Source organism: Mauremys reevesii, linkage group 2 (assembly GCF_016161935.1).
Source record: "Mauremys reevesii isolate NIE-2019 linkage group 2, ASM1616193v1, whole genome shotgun sequence".
In the NCBI taxonomy this organism is placed as follows: Eukaryota; Metazoa; Chordata; order Testudines; family Geoemydidae; genus Mauremys; species Mauremys reevesii.
Window position 1 is genome coordinate 202,201,090 of NC_052624.1, and position 12,477 is coordinate 202,213,566.

Below are 12,477 nucleotides of genomic sequence, written 5' to 3' on the forward strand. Positions count from 1 at the left end.
CTGAGGGTGAAACAATATTGCTATAAATAACTTCATAGAGGTTGAGATAATCTCCGTAGATATAAACATGATAACACCAGATTACAGAAATCTTGTCAAATAGAAGGTTTACACTGATTCATGTGCTGATTATGCACTAATTTAAAATCAGACATATTTCCTGGTTTTATGTAAGTGTTCTGGGCACTCGTAGACAAATTCCGAAAACAATTACCTTCACCAGTCTGATGTACAAGACATATCCCTACTGAATTAAAGTAAATAAAACAATTGATCAAAAAAGAGGGGTTATTGTAACGCATTAATTGTTACTAGCTGGCAAATTGTATAAGAATTGTTCTGAAGAATAACAAGGAAGACAAATTAGAAAGCTAACGTAATTCTGAGCTACATACTCTATTCAAAGGAATCATGTCACAGAGCAAAGAGGTGTCATTTCCACTTCAATATGGGTTTGGTGAGACTGCACCTTTATTGCATTCATTTCAAGGCAGCTCAATGGCCAGAAAGATGCAGACAAATTTTAGAGTAACATTAATTAATAACATTAATTAATTAATTAACTGATTGAAAAGACTGATCTAGGGGTAGAGATTAAAGTCAATTAAGGTCAGATTCTGATTCCTGTATGTTGTGTAGTACTGTATCCTGCCAATGGTTCCACTGGAGAGAAGGGAGAGACAAAAGGTGGCAAAGAGCAGCAAAAACACTAGAAACGGTGAGACTATTCGTGGATTAAGACACTACTCAGCTAAATAAGGATATCAGAGTCTTGATCCACTATCTAAAGTTTAGCCAACCGATGACTAGTTGGGGAAGTACAGAGAGTGAAAGAGGGGATATCTGTCCACAAATATTTGAAGGATGTAAGGCAAGTAAGATAACAATAGTTAGAGTAATAAAAGGGAGGTACTGGAATGAAATCAAGAACCTTTTATCTTAATATCAGCAGAATTTCCTAACTTTGAGATCTATTATGACTTAAAGTAATCCTCTAAGGTAAATGCTGGAAACCACCCCCACTTGAGACAATTAACAAAAGATGATATGAAAAGGTGTTAGAAATCATTGTAGAGAATAACTCTGCATTGGCCAGTGGAGATGGACCAATATAAATGTCCAGAAATGTCTATTCCATCTCAAATTTCCAAGATTTTTAAAAGAATGACAGGATGTCCAGAAAATTGACTATTACAGTTGTCCAGGTCAAATATATGAAAACTTTCCAAATGGGTGGTATCTTCTTAACCTCACTTCTGACAGCACCTATTCTACATTAATGTACACCTGCTTAAATCCTGTACTGCTTCTCAGTATGCAAATTTCACCCACTCAAACTCCCTTACATGCTGACATACATAGTGTAAGTAGGCCTAAGGGAGAGTAAGTGGGTATAAGGTGCTTCACTACACCATCTTTTGTGTCACTTCCGAATCTGCCCCTGAATGTCTTTTGGGAATCTATTTAATATGGATCTGAGGAAAATTCAGAGTTTAATCCTTCAACAACCAAGTAGTCTCTCCCTTTTTGTGTTCTGGATTACAAAGTAAAATTAAGTGATAAACTGCCACTGGTATCTTTAACTCTGCCTCTTCCTCAAGTGAACAAGGAAAGAACTGAAAATAGTAGAGATGGATCCAAGACAAATCCCTGAGTCTGAAGACCCCCAAGCTAATTCTAGCACTGGTGCTACTGGAAATTGTGTTTTGAGTGAGGGGAGAATATGGTACTGATTGGACTCCACATTCTGTCACCATTACTCAATTTGAATAGTGCTTACTCCACAAATAATCCCATTGATTTCACTCAGCAGGAGTAGCAGTTACAGAATAAATTGCAGATTCTCTCCTCATTCCACACACAACTTCCAATAATACTATTAGGAGATATACGCAGAGAGGTTATATATCTTAGTGTGCAAATATTTTTTAGCCAATATCTGCAGTTTTTAATTCCATGTACTGACACAAGTTAGTCCACTGACCAGGTAATTAGGAAGCTTCTGATCTCTTTGGTATGTTCTCCCAGGGCTGGTGAGTTTTGCTGAGCAAACTTTTCCTCTTTTCTTTTTTGTTAACAGAGCTACTTGAGTTCTGTTCAGTACTCCTCACATATTGATATATTTCCATTTATAAATTGCATTTATTCAATAAGGTCTACAGCTAGTGAGAAATAGAAAAGGTCATATATGACCAGATGACTTGCTTAGAACTTTTTTTTCATGATATGATATGGAATAAATAAAATATTTTAAATCACTGACCCAGACTGAGGAGCAACATGAAAAAAGAGCCAAATAGTTTTCTCTCTGGCAGCAAACTGTATTTTTTTTTCAAAGAGAATTTAGCCTTCCTTTGATTAAAGGAACAAGAATGTATGTCAACACACCATGCCACGTGTTCCATGTTCTCAGACCAGGCTAAACTTTCAGATATGATCCTATAAATAACACACACCTGCAAATCCAGAAATGATGGTAGATGTCAAGTAACATGTCACCAATTATTAAAAGGCTTCACATATGGAGTCATACTGACACCTTATGAAATCCTATTCCCCCTCCCATCACTCCTAACCCATTTACATACCAAGACAACCTTTGGCACATAGAATCCTCTGGCTCCAGATTATATCTATCCTGCCTCTCATCCCACATGCCTTTAATCTACAAAAAAATTGGCTTCAGCTGTTGGCAGAATTTGTGCTCTGGAATGGGAACAGCAATTATATTTTCTTTGGGGTGAAGACTAGGTGAAGATCTTTTTTGTAATGCACAGTATGCAGTTTGTCAAGATAACAAATACTGAAGTTCCCATATGCATTATAGGAGAAGAGGTCAACCTACCTTAAATCCCTTGGAAAATCCCACAAGTCTGCAGGAACCAGTGCTATTTCCCAGTCCTTTCCTGAAAATAGAGGTCAGCATGCATGGTCAGTTCTTGCTCTTTGCTCAGAAAGAAAAGAATTTGCTCCAGTCTTTGAAGAGTTGCATGGTGATTGAGGCAGCTGCAATAGGGCAGTGGAGAGTGTTCTAGAAGAACCAATGGACAGCCAGAGAGCAAGACCAGCAGCTCTTGGAATTATTGCTGCAACAACTGTATACCTCGCACTTCTGGAGTTGTTGGATCCAAGCAATATTTGATGATGTTCACCATGTACAGTGCTGCTTTTGGGTCTGGGCCATGACAACCTCAGCTGTTCTCCTGGATGAGCAGTAGCAACTGCATAACTTCAAAATGAGGAAGGAGTGTTTTCTGTACCATCCACCACTAAAATGCATCCACCTCAGAATTGAAGCAAGGTAGCTATTTAGCAATGCACAACACCACACACTAGTATAGACAAGAAGAAAAAAGTATCTTCAGTATGGATAGTGTATACTCACAGAGGAGAGAAGGGGTTAAATATGTCTGGATCATTTGTTATTAGTCCTCTGCATGGGTCGGGATTCAGCTGTGCTCAGGTCAAGGCTGTATTTTGAGTTTGGATGCTGAATCAATGCCATCTAGTGGTGGTAATTTTTTGGTACAGTTCTAAAGTAACTAGCCAGTTTAACAGCATCAAGGTTCTACTTAATGAGTGGGGCTGTGATTTCTGTTTTGGTACTTTGTACAATTAGTCTAAATTTACTCAGGGTGAAAGTAAGAAAAAGTCATAGAAATATAAGAGTAAAAAGAAGTACAATGTTATGGGTATTGTTTCTAACCCAATAACCCTTAAATTTGTTCATGTCAAGGAGTGAGATTTTTTTTTTTTTACTGGCAATGCTTTATTGCAGATAATCAAGAACTCCAAATAAAAAAAAAACAATCTCTCTCTTCTATTTTTGATAAGGGGGAAGGAGAAGCTAGACATTACTCCTTAGACACCTAAAGCCATCACTGCTTGTTCACCAGTCTTGCTGGAACAAGATCCTCAGAGGTATTTAAGTGCCTCAGTCCCAGGAATCTAAATACCTTTGAGAATCTCAGCTGTCATCTGTCTCACGGTAAGCTTGCTGCAGTAGTTCCTGCACTCTATTAACCTCTTTCCATTCCACTATCATCTCAGGAGGATATTAAACAACAGTTACTAAAGTCTGACATTTTTAGATCAGCAGGTCCAGATAACTTGCATCCAAGAGGTTCAAAAGAGCCATCTGAGAAACTTGCTGGACCATTAATGTTGATTTTCAATAAGACTTGGCACACTGGGGAAGTTCCAGAACACTAGAAGAAAGGTAATGTTGTGCAAATATTAAAAAAGATAAATGTGATATCCCAAATCTGACATTGATCCCAGGCAGGATAATGGAGAAGCTGATACAGGACTCAATTAATAAAGAATAAAAGGAGGGTGATGTAATTTATGCCAATCAATATGGGTTAATGGAAAATAGATCCTTTCAAACTAACATAATATTTTTTATTAGATTACAAGTTTGGTTGATAAGTAATAGAGTTAATGTAATATACTTAGAGTTATGTATGGGGTTTGACTTCGTGCTGCATGACATTTTGATTAAAAAGCTAGACTGATATATGAGTAACATGGCACGCATTAAACAGATCAAAATCTGGTTAACTGATAGGTCTCAAAATGTAACAGTGAATTGGGAATCATCACCAATTAGGCATGTTTCTACTGGAGTCCCGCAAGTATTTGCTCTTGGTCTTACTCCATTTAATGTTTTTATCAATGACCAGGAAGAAAATATAAAATCATCAATAAAAAATTTGCAGATGACACAAAAATTGATGGAGTGATAAATAATGAAGAAGACAAGTCATTATTATAAAGTGATTTTGATTAGTTGGTGCAAGAAAACAATATTCATTTTAAGACAGGTAAATGTAAATGCGTACATCTGGGAACAAAGAGCATAGGCCATACTTACACAATAGGAGTCTATATCCTGGGAAGCAGCTAGTCTGAAAAAGATTTGGGAGTCATGGTGGATCATCAGCTGAACATGAGATCCCAGCACAATACAGTGTCCAAAAGGGCTAATGATATCCTTGGCTGCATAAAAAGGGGAATCTGGAGTAGCAGTAGAGAGGTTTTTTTATCTCTGTATTGGGCCCTGGTGCAACTGCTACTGGAATACTGTCCATTTCTGGTGCTACAAAGGGAACAGACATTTAATAATGGGCTCCTCATTCTAGCAGAGAAAGGTATAATATGATCTAACACCTGGAACTTGAAACTAGACAAAGTCAGACTGGAAATAAGGCATACATTTTTAACAGTAAGAGTAATTAACCATCGGAACTATTTACCAAGGGTTGTGGTGGATTCTCCATCACTGACAACTTTTAAATCAAGACTGGATGTTTTTCTATAAGAGATGGCCCAGGAATTATTTTGGGGAAGTTCTATGGCCTGTGCTATACAGGAAATCAGACTAGATACTCATAGTGGTTCCTTCTGGCATTGGAATCTATGACTCTATTAACCCTTCCAGGTAGCCACAGCTACAACCACCAGATCCCTTAGTTAAATTTGTTCACTTGTTTACAGTCACATCTAGCCTCTCACACACAAAAAGGCCTGAATGCCAACAGCTGACTTTTACAAAAATATATATGACAACATTAACTTCAGAGGAAAAAATAAAATAAATTAATGGAGCTTTGACTCCTACACATATTCATGAGAAACAAGCTGCTTTAGAGGTTCTTCATTTTTCGATGGGACCACATTCTGAAATAAATCTTTCCTGAATCCCCTCTTCTGACCTTCAAACAATCCTGCAATCTTGCCAAGCTCCCCACAGACCAGGACACACCAGCTCAAAACAGCACCAGACCCTGCCATAATAACAGATCCAAAGCCTGCCGATGTATCTCCAATGATCAATACTCCTGACAACATGCCTTCCAAGAGCCAGGGGTCCGAAAGATGACTATCACAACATGTGGTGTACCTCATCCAGTGTACTTAATGCCCCAATAACAACTATATGGGTGAAACCAATCACTACGCTCTTGAGTGAATTCACAGAGAAAAAACGATAAAAGAAAAACACCATATTGCCTGTTGTGAGGCGAACCGCAGCTAGACCAGGGCTGCTCATCCAGCTGCCATGACTGACCCCTCCAACAGAGCTTGCAGTGACTCATCACTCAGGCATTCTGCAGCAGTCTGTTCCTGACCAGGGTCCCAGCCAGATGAACCTCAGGCACAGGTATTTCACTGACCCTGCAAGTTAGTCTGTGCAATTTCACTACTCAGCCAGGAACCTTCTGCTGTCTCATGGTGTTACAGACTCCTCTAGGCTTCCAGCCTGTCCTTGGTCTCATTCCTGTTCCTGCCCCAGCCTTGTTCTAGCCAACTCCAGCTCTGTACATGCCCTATTCTGACCTTGCTCCAACCCTGTTACTGACCTACTCCAGCCCTGCATCTGACTCCTGACCCCCAAGACCATCGGACTGACTCCAACCCAGCTTCAACCTTTAGCCATATCTGGACTCCAACTACAGTACTGATGTTGCTTTTCTATGAACTCTGACCTCAGTACTGACCCACAGCCTGTCCCCCAGACTCCATTTTCAGTGCAGCCCTCAGCCCAGTCCCAACCCACCATTCAGCTTTGAACAACACTCCACCCACCAGGCCTGAATGCCTGGAACCAGAGCTTGACACGTGGGGGTGAACACTTTTCACAAAACAATCTCTTCATATCTGACCTCTCAGTCCACGTCCTCAAAGGGAACCTGCACACCTTGAAAGGATGAACCTGGGAGCTTAAATTCATAACTTTATTAGACATTAAAAATCATGGTCTTAATAAAGACACTGGATTTATGGCTTATTACAGCAATCTGAAAGCCATTAACTCACTTTTTTTTGTCCTATGACTGTTGGGGTGTAAATGGGCCACTTCGCCTTGAATGATCTTTTAGCATATGTGTTAGCTACTTATGCTAAACAATCTGTTCCATCTTCTATTTAGCTGTAGCCCTGAAGAACTCTGTGTAGCTTGAAAGTTGGTCTCTTTTACCAACAGAAGTTGGTCCAATAAAAGATATTACCCCACCTACCTTGTTTCTCATCGTCTTTTTTACTAGCCACTTCAGGTTCAAATTTTGCCCTTGCTTACACCGTGTCTAGCCATGTTAAGACCTATGTTCAACTGTGTAGCTGAAGTGTAACTGAAACCAGAATTTGGCCATCTATCTATAAATCAGATACTATTTTGAACAAAAAGCAAACTCAGGTCTCAAAGACAGGTTGGGCTGACATTACCAGACCATATGACAACAAGGATTGTGTGGATGATAGGATGACTCATGGATGATTGTGAGCCAGCTACTGGAATGGGAGCTTGGTGCTGAAGATGTCTGGCTGAGTTATGGGGCCTGTTTTAGGTTATTAAATCCAAGTGACTGTTTTATTTATGTTGCACCTCTAATGGTATACGAGTACTATACAGTACTAAAGGAAAATATATGAAGTTCAATATTCAAAGAGTCTTGTCCTCGCATGGCAAATAAAGGTTACAGGAATGTAAAAAAATAGACTGCAGCTCACTCCTCACTGCATTTGCACTACAGTTAGCCATTTTAGCAGTGAGAGACCAAGGATTTAAAGGATATAGCTGCTCAAGGACCAGTTCCTGGATCTGGCCAACTTCTGTTCAGCACAGAGCCAAAAAGGATGGGAGTTAAAGTGGCTGTAAAACATCCTGAGGCCATCTAATCCTGGATCTATCCCTAGGCCATTTCCCCCCCCCACAATTAAACTTAAAGTGACCTCAGAGTCTCCTCATGTTAGAGCAGCCACAACAGGCTATTCTGGTAGCTAGAGATGTGCCCCTTTCCCTCATCACAATCCCAAGTTTTTCCCTCTGCTGGGGATCTGAGTGTGACTTGGTGTAGGACCAGCTATGCCACTGGAAAATTCCTCTGTGCAAGAAGAATCATCAAGTGCCACATAGGCTAGATTTAAATCTACTTTCTCCCCCCAATTTCCACCACTAGTGCCCTATGCAAAGTTGGATTATGGGATTTTATTTTTAATGTAGGTGAAGTGAATTTCACCTGAGAATTTGATTTTATCCAGGCATTATCACTCAGGAGAGGTGATGGCAGGAGAGCTGGAAGCCTGAGAATGGGTGTCCTTGGTGGAACATAGAGGGGGAATATGTGTGTGTTAATTGCAGACTGTACCAAAGTGGTGCGATCAAACTACCCTGTGTTGACACTGCTGGTGCAAACTAAAAGATATCTAGTTTGCATTAACATAGTTCTGTTTGAAAGAAGACCACATTAACACAAACCAGACGCCTTTTAGTTTGTGCCAGCAGGGTCCACATATGGCACTTAGATTGCAACACTTTGGTGTGCTCTGCAATTCACACCCCATAGTCTGCACTGTGATGCAGTGTCGACAAGCCCTAAATCTCATTTTCAAAAGTGATTTAGGCATCTAGGAGTTTAAATCCCATCAACTGTCAATGGGATTTTGGCTCCTAAGTGTCCAAATCCCTTTTGAAAATGAGATCCAGGCTTCTAAATCAGTTAGAGCGCAGCAATGCCTAAATACTTTTAAAAATTTGAGCCTAAGTGAATGACTGTACACCATCACTAATTTATGGTTGCTTTTCTCTAGTTACAACCTGTTCAGTTTGGAGAGTACTCTACTTCTTCTTTCAAAGGTCCTATTGTTTTAGATTCAAGAGTTTGAAGGGCTAAATGAAATAGCTGGTCTGGTCTCTGACTTTGTGCTTATCCTTTCTTACAATTTCCTGCCATAACCCCTTTACATTCAAATAATCATCCCTCCCTTCAGTTTAACAAGAGGACATACTGAGCAACTCCATTCTCACTTACTGCCTCAAAAGCTACATTTTATTGAATGGTATCAAAGGCTGTGCACTCAACAGTTGTAGTTCATCAGACATATATAATCAGTTCAGTTTGCTAACTATCTTGTTTATGCAGACACTCCAGATATAATAGTTAGAACTTCATTAGTGCAGACAATAAAAGTCCTATCAAACAGTATGCTATTCTGTCATTCTTTCCCCATTACCATTGGTAAGTGACTTGTACAACATTTGCGAAAATGCCTTTTGGCTCTGTTCACTTGATTACAGTTTTAAAGTTCTTTATAATTTTAAGGTGTCCTGAATGCTTATTAAATGAACAAAACTAATCATCCTCTATAAAAAACATAAATTTTGTGGTCCACTCCTTTGATGATATTATTTGAGAAATAACTTCAATCACCAAAAGGATAAGCACTGAGGGTTAAATAAATAATGATAAAGGGATTAAAACCAATGGTCTGATGCTCCATTCCATTCATTATAGATGCTTACCTTGGGAACCAGCAAGTAATAGAGCAGATATATTGCTGGGTGAGTGTTAGCAGCTGATGCCTATTAAGAGAAGAAACCAATTTTTCCAATAGATACCATATCTTTTATTGAAGAATCCATATAACAAATTAGACTTGTGATTCTCCAGTCTGTGTACACAAGATAAATTAAAGATTGTGTAGACTACAATAATTTATTATCATTATTTGGTCTCCAATTCTAGGGATTTTGCCGCCCCAAGCACGGCAGGCAGGCTGCCTCCAGCGGTTTGCCGGTGGAGGGTCTGCTGGTCCTCCGAAGCCGCGGGACCAGCACACCCTCCGCAGGCATGCCGCCGGAGGCAGCCTGCCTGCCGCCCTCGTGGTGCTGGCAGAGCGCCCCCTGCGGCTTGCCACCCCAAGCACGCGCTTGGCGTGCTGGGGCCTGGAGCTGCCCCTGCTCCAATTTAATCATTAGCTTCCTCTTTACCATTCAAACTGAATTTTGAATACTGAAATTAAACAGCTTGTAGGAGCTCTGCTGTTATCATGAGCAATGCTAAGCTTTAAGAAAGAAAACATGAAAAGGACAATATCACTCTAGAAAAGACACCCTACCTCCATCTATAAATTGATGGGAGCAGTGGGAATAAGGACATAAAAGTAATTTAATTGTAGATGTTTTATTAAACATTAAAAAATTTAGATGTATTTATAATTACAAGTGCTTTGGAGGATAGGATTAAAATACAAAATGATCAGCAGAAACTGGAGAAATGGTTTGAAGTAAATAGGATGAAATTCAATAAGGACAAATGCAAAGTACTAGACACAGGAAGGAACAATCAGCTGCACACGTACGAAATGGGAAATGACTGCCTAGGAAGGAGTACGCTGGAAAGGGATCTGGGGGGTCATAGTGGACCACAAGCTAAATATGAGTCAACAGTGTAGCACTGTTGTAAAAAAAGCAAACATCATTCTGGGACGTATTAGGAGTGTTGTAAGCAAGACACAAGAAGTAATTCTTCTGTTCTACTCTGTGCTGATTCGGCCCCAGCTGAAGTATTGTGTCCAGTTCTGAGCACCACATTTCAGGAAGGATGTGGACAAATTGGAGAAAGTCCAGAGAAGAGAAACAAAAATGATTAAAGGTCTAGAAAACATGACCTGTGAGGGAAGATTGGGGAAAAAATGGGTTCGTATAGTCTGGAGAAGAGGAGACTGAGGAGGAACATGATAACAGTTTCCAAGTACATAAAAGGTTGTTACAAGGAGGAGGGAGAAAAATTGTTCTTGTTAACCTCTGAGGATAGGACAAGGTTGGACATTAGGAAAAACTTCCTAACTGTCAGGGTAATTCACCACTGGAATAAATTGTCTAGGGAGGCTGTGGTATCTCTATCATTGGAGATTTTTAAGAACAGGTTGGACAAAAACCTGTCAGAGGGATGCAGGGGAATGCTGGAGGGGTGTGTGCGGTAGAACCCAGGCCAACCCTCACGGGAAGTGGGGAGGGTGCGTCATGCAATCCCGCTCTGCCCTCAGCTCTGCTCCGGCCCCACCCCCAGCCACATCCCCCAACTGGGGCTCAGTTGGTCCCCTTATCCCTGTCTGTGTTCCCCCCGGAAGGCACAGACAGGGGTAAGGAGGGAACACCACCCTGAAAAGTTTGGGGACCACTGGTCTAGATAAGTGGTTCTTAACCAGGAGTCCAGGGTTCCCTGGGGGTCTGTGAGCAGGTTTCTGGGGGTCTACCAAGCAGGGACTGCATTAGATTCACTGGGGCCCAAGGCAGAAAGCCGAAGCCCCACCACATGGGGCTGAATCCCAGGGCCCTGAGCCCTGCCATCCGGGGCTGAAGCTGAAGCTTGAGCAATGTAACTTTGTGTGGGCTCCTGTGGCGGGAGGGCACAGGAAATTGCCCTGCTTGTTACACCCTAATGCCGGTTCTGGCCTTTATATGCAGAAAACAAGTTATTGTGGCACAGGTGGGCCATGGAGTTTTTATAGCATGTCATGGGGGCCTCAGAAAGAAAAAGGTTAAGAACCCCTGGTCTAGATAATACTTAGTCCTGCCTTGAGTGCAGACGACTGGACTAGAAGACCTCTCAAGGGCCTTTCCTGTCCTACACTTCTATGATTCTCTGATTAAGACCCTGCAGTAATTAACTCGTTAGATAAAACACAATAAATTTGTTTTGGTGACTGATGTGAAGACCTCACTACCATTCCCTCACAGCACAGATACTAATCATAAAGAGTCTCTTACTCACATTGGTGAACAGTTACTCACCAATATTAATAAGGGGTTCCCAATCTAGTGCACAGATAGTTAAAGAAAAGTTGAGATGTAGCAGTACTGAAAAGTGGAGGATTGAATAGCTGGGTGACGAGTTATTTCCAGGCCCCAGCTCTTTCACTGGGTACATTAGCCCAACCAATCAGCATAAGGTATGTCAAACAGGCAGACGATGGTACAGGGATCTGGCATTTTGGAACAGAAAGGATTGTGGTTCGGCAGAAGAGGTGGAGCCAAGTGAGACAAATAGAGGCAGAGGTGTAGCCAATGACAATGAGTTCTTGTTATTACAGAGTGTGATGTGAAGGAGTTATACATGCTCCCAGGCTCCTGGTTAGCTGCTGATGGCAGCCGAGCTTTACTTGAGCCTTGAAGTGAAGGAGCAAGGGAGGAGTTACTCTAAATACACAGAGTCTAAGTTCATCATTACTAGCTGGCTGGTAATAATGGGGACACCTGATGACCAGTATCAAGGGCCTGGGGATCCGTGAAGCCTGGGCTCATGGATTCTGAATGAGATAGAAGGTGGTGAAGATGACCCATGAGAACAACAGTGGCTAAACCAATCAGGTATGAATTAGGACAGGTTTATACTATGGAGACTATGCCAACATAGCTACGCTGACATAGCCCCATAGTGTAGATGTAGCCTACACCAACAGAAGGAGTTTTCCTGTCGTGTAGGAACACCACTTCCCTCAACAAGGCTGCCTATGTTGACAGAAGCCCTCTTGGAAATTACAACCATTGGTAATAATGATCATCATAATAAAACATTATTAAAAAGAACACTTTTGAACATATTTTAAAATTATTAGAACTATTATATTATAGAGACAAGATGGGTGAGGTAATATCTTGTATTGGACAAACTTCTGTTGATGAAAGAGACA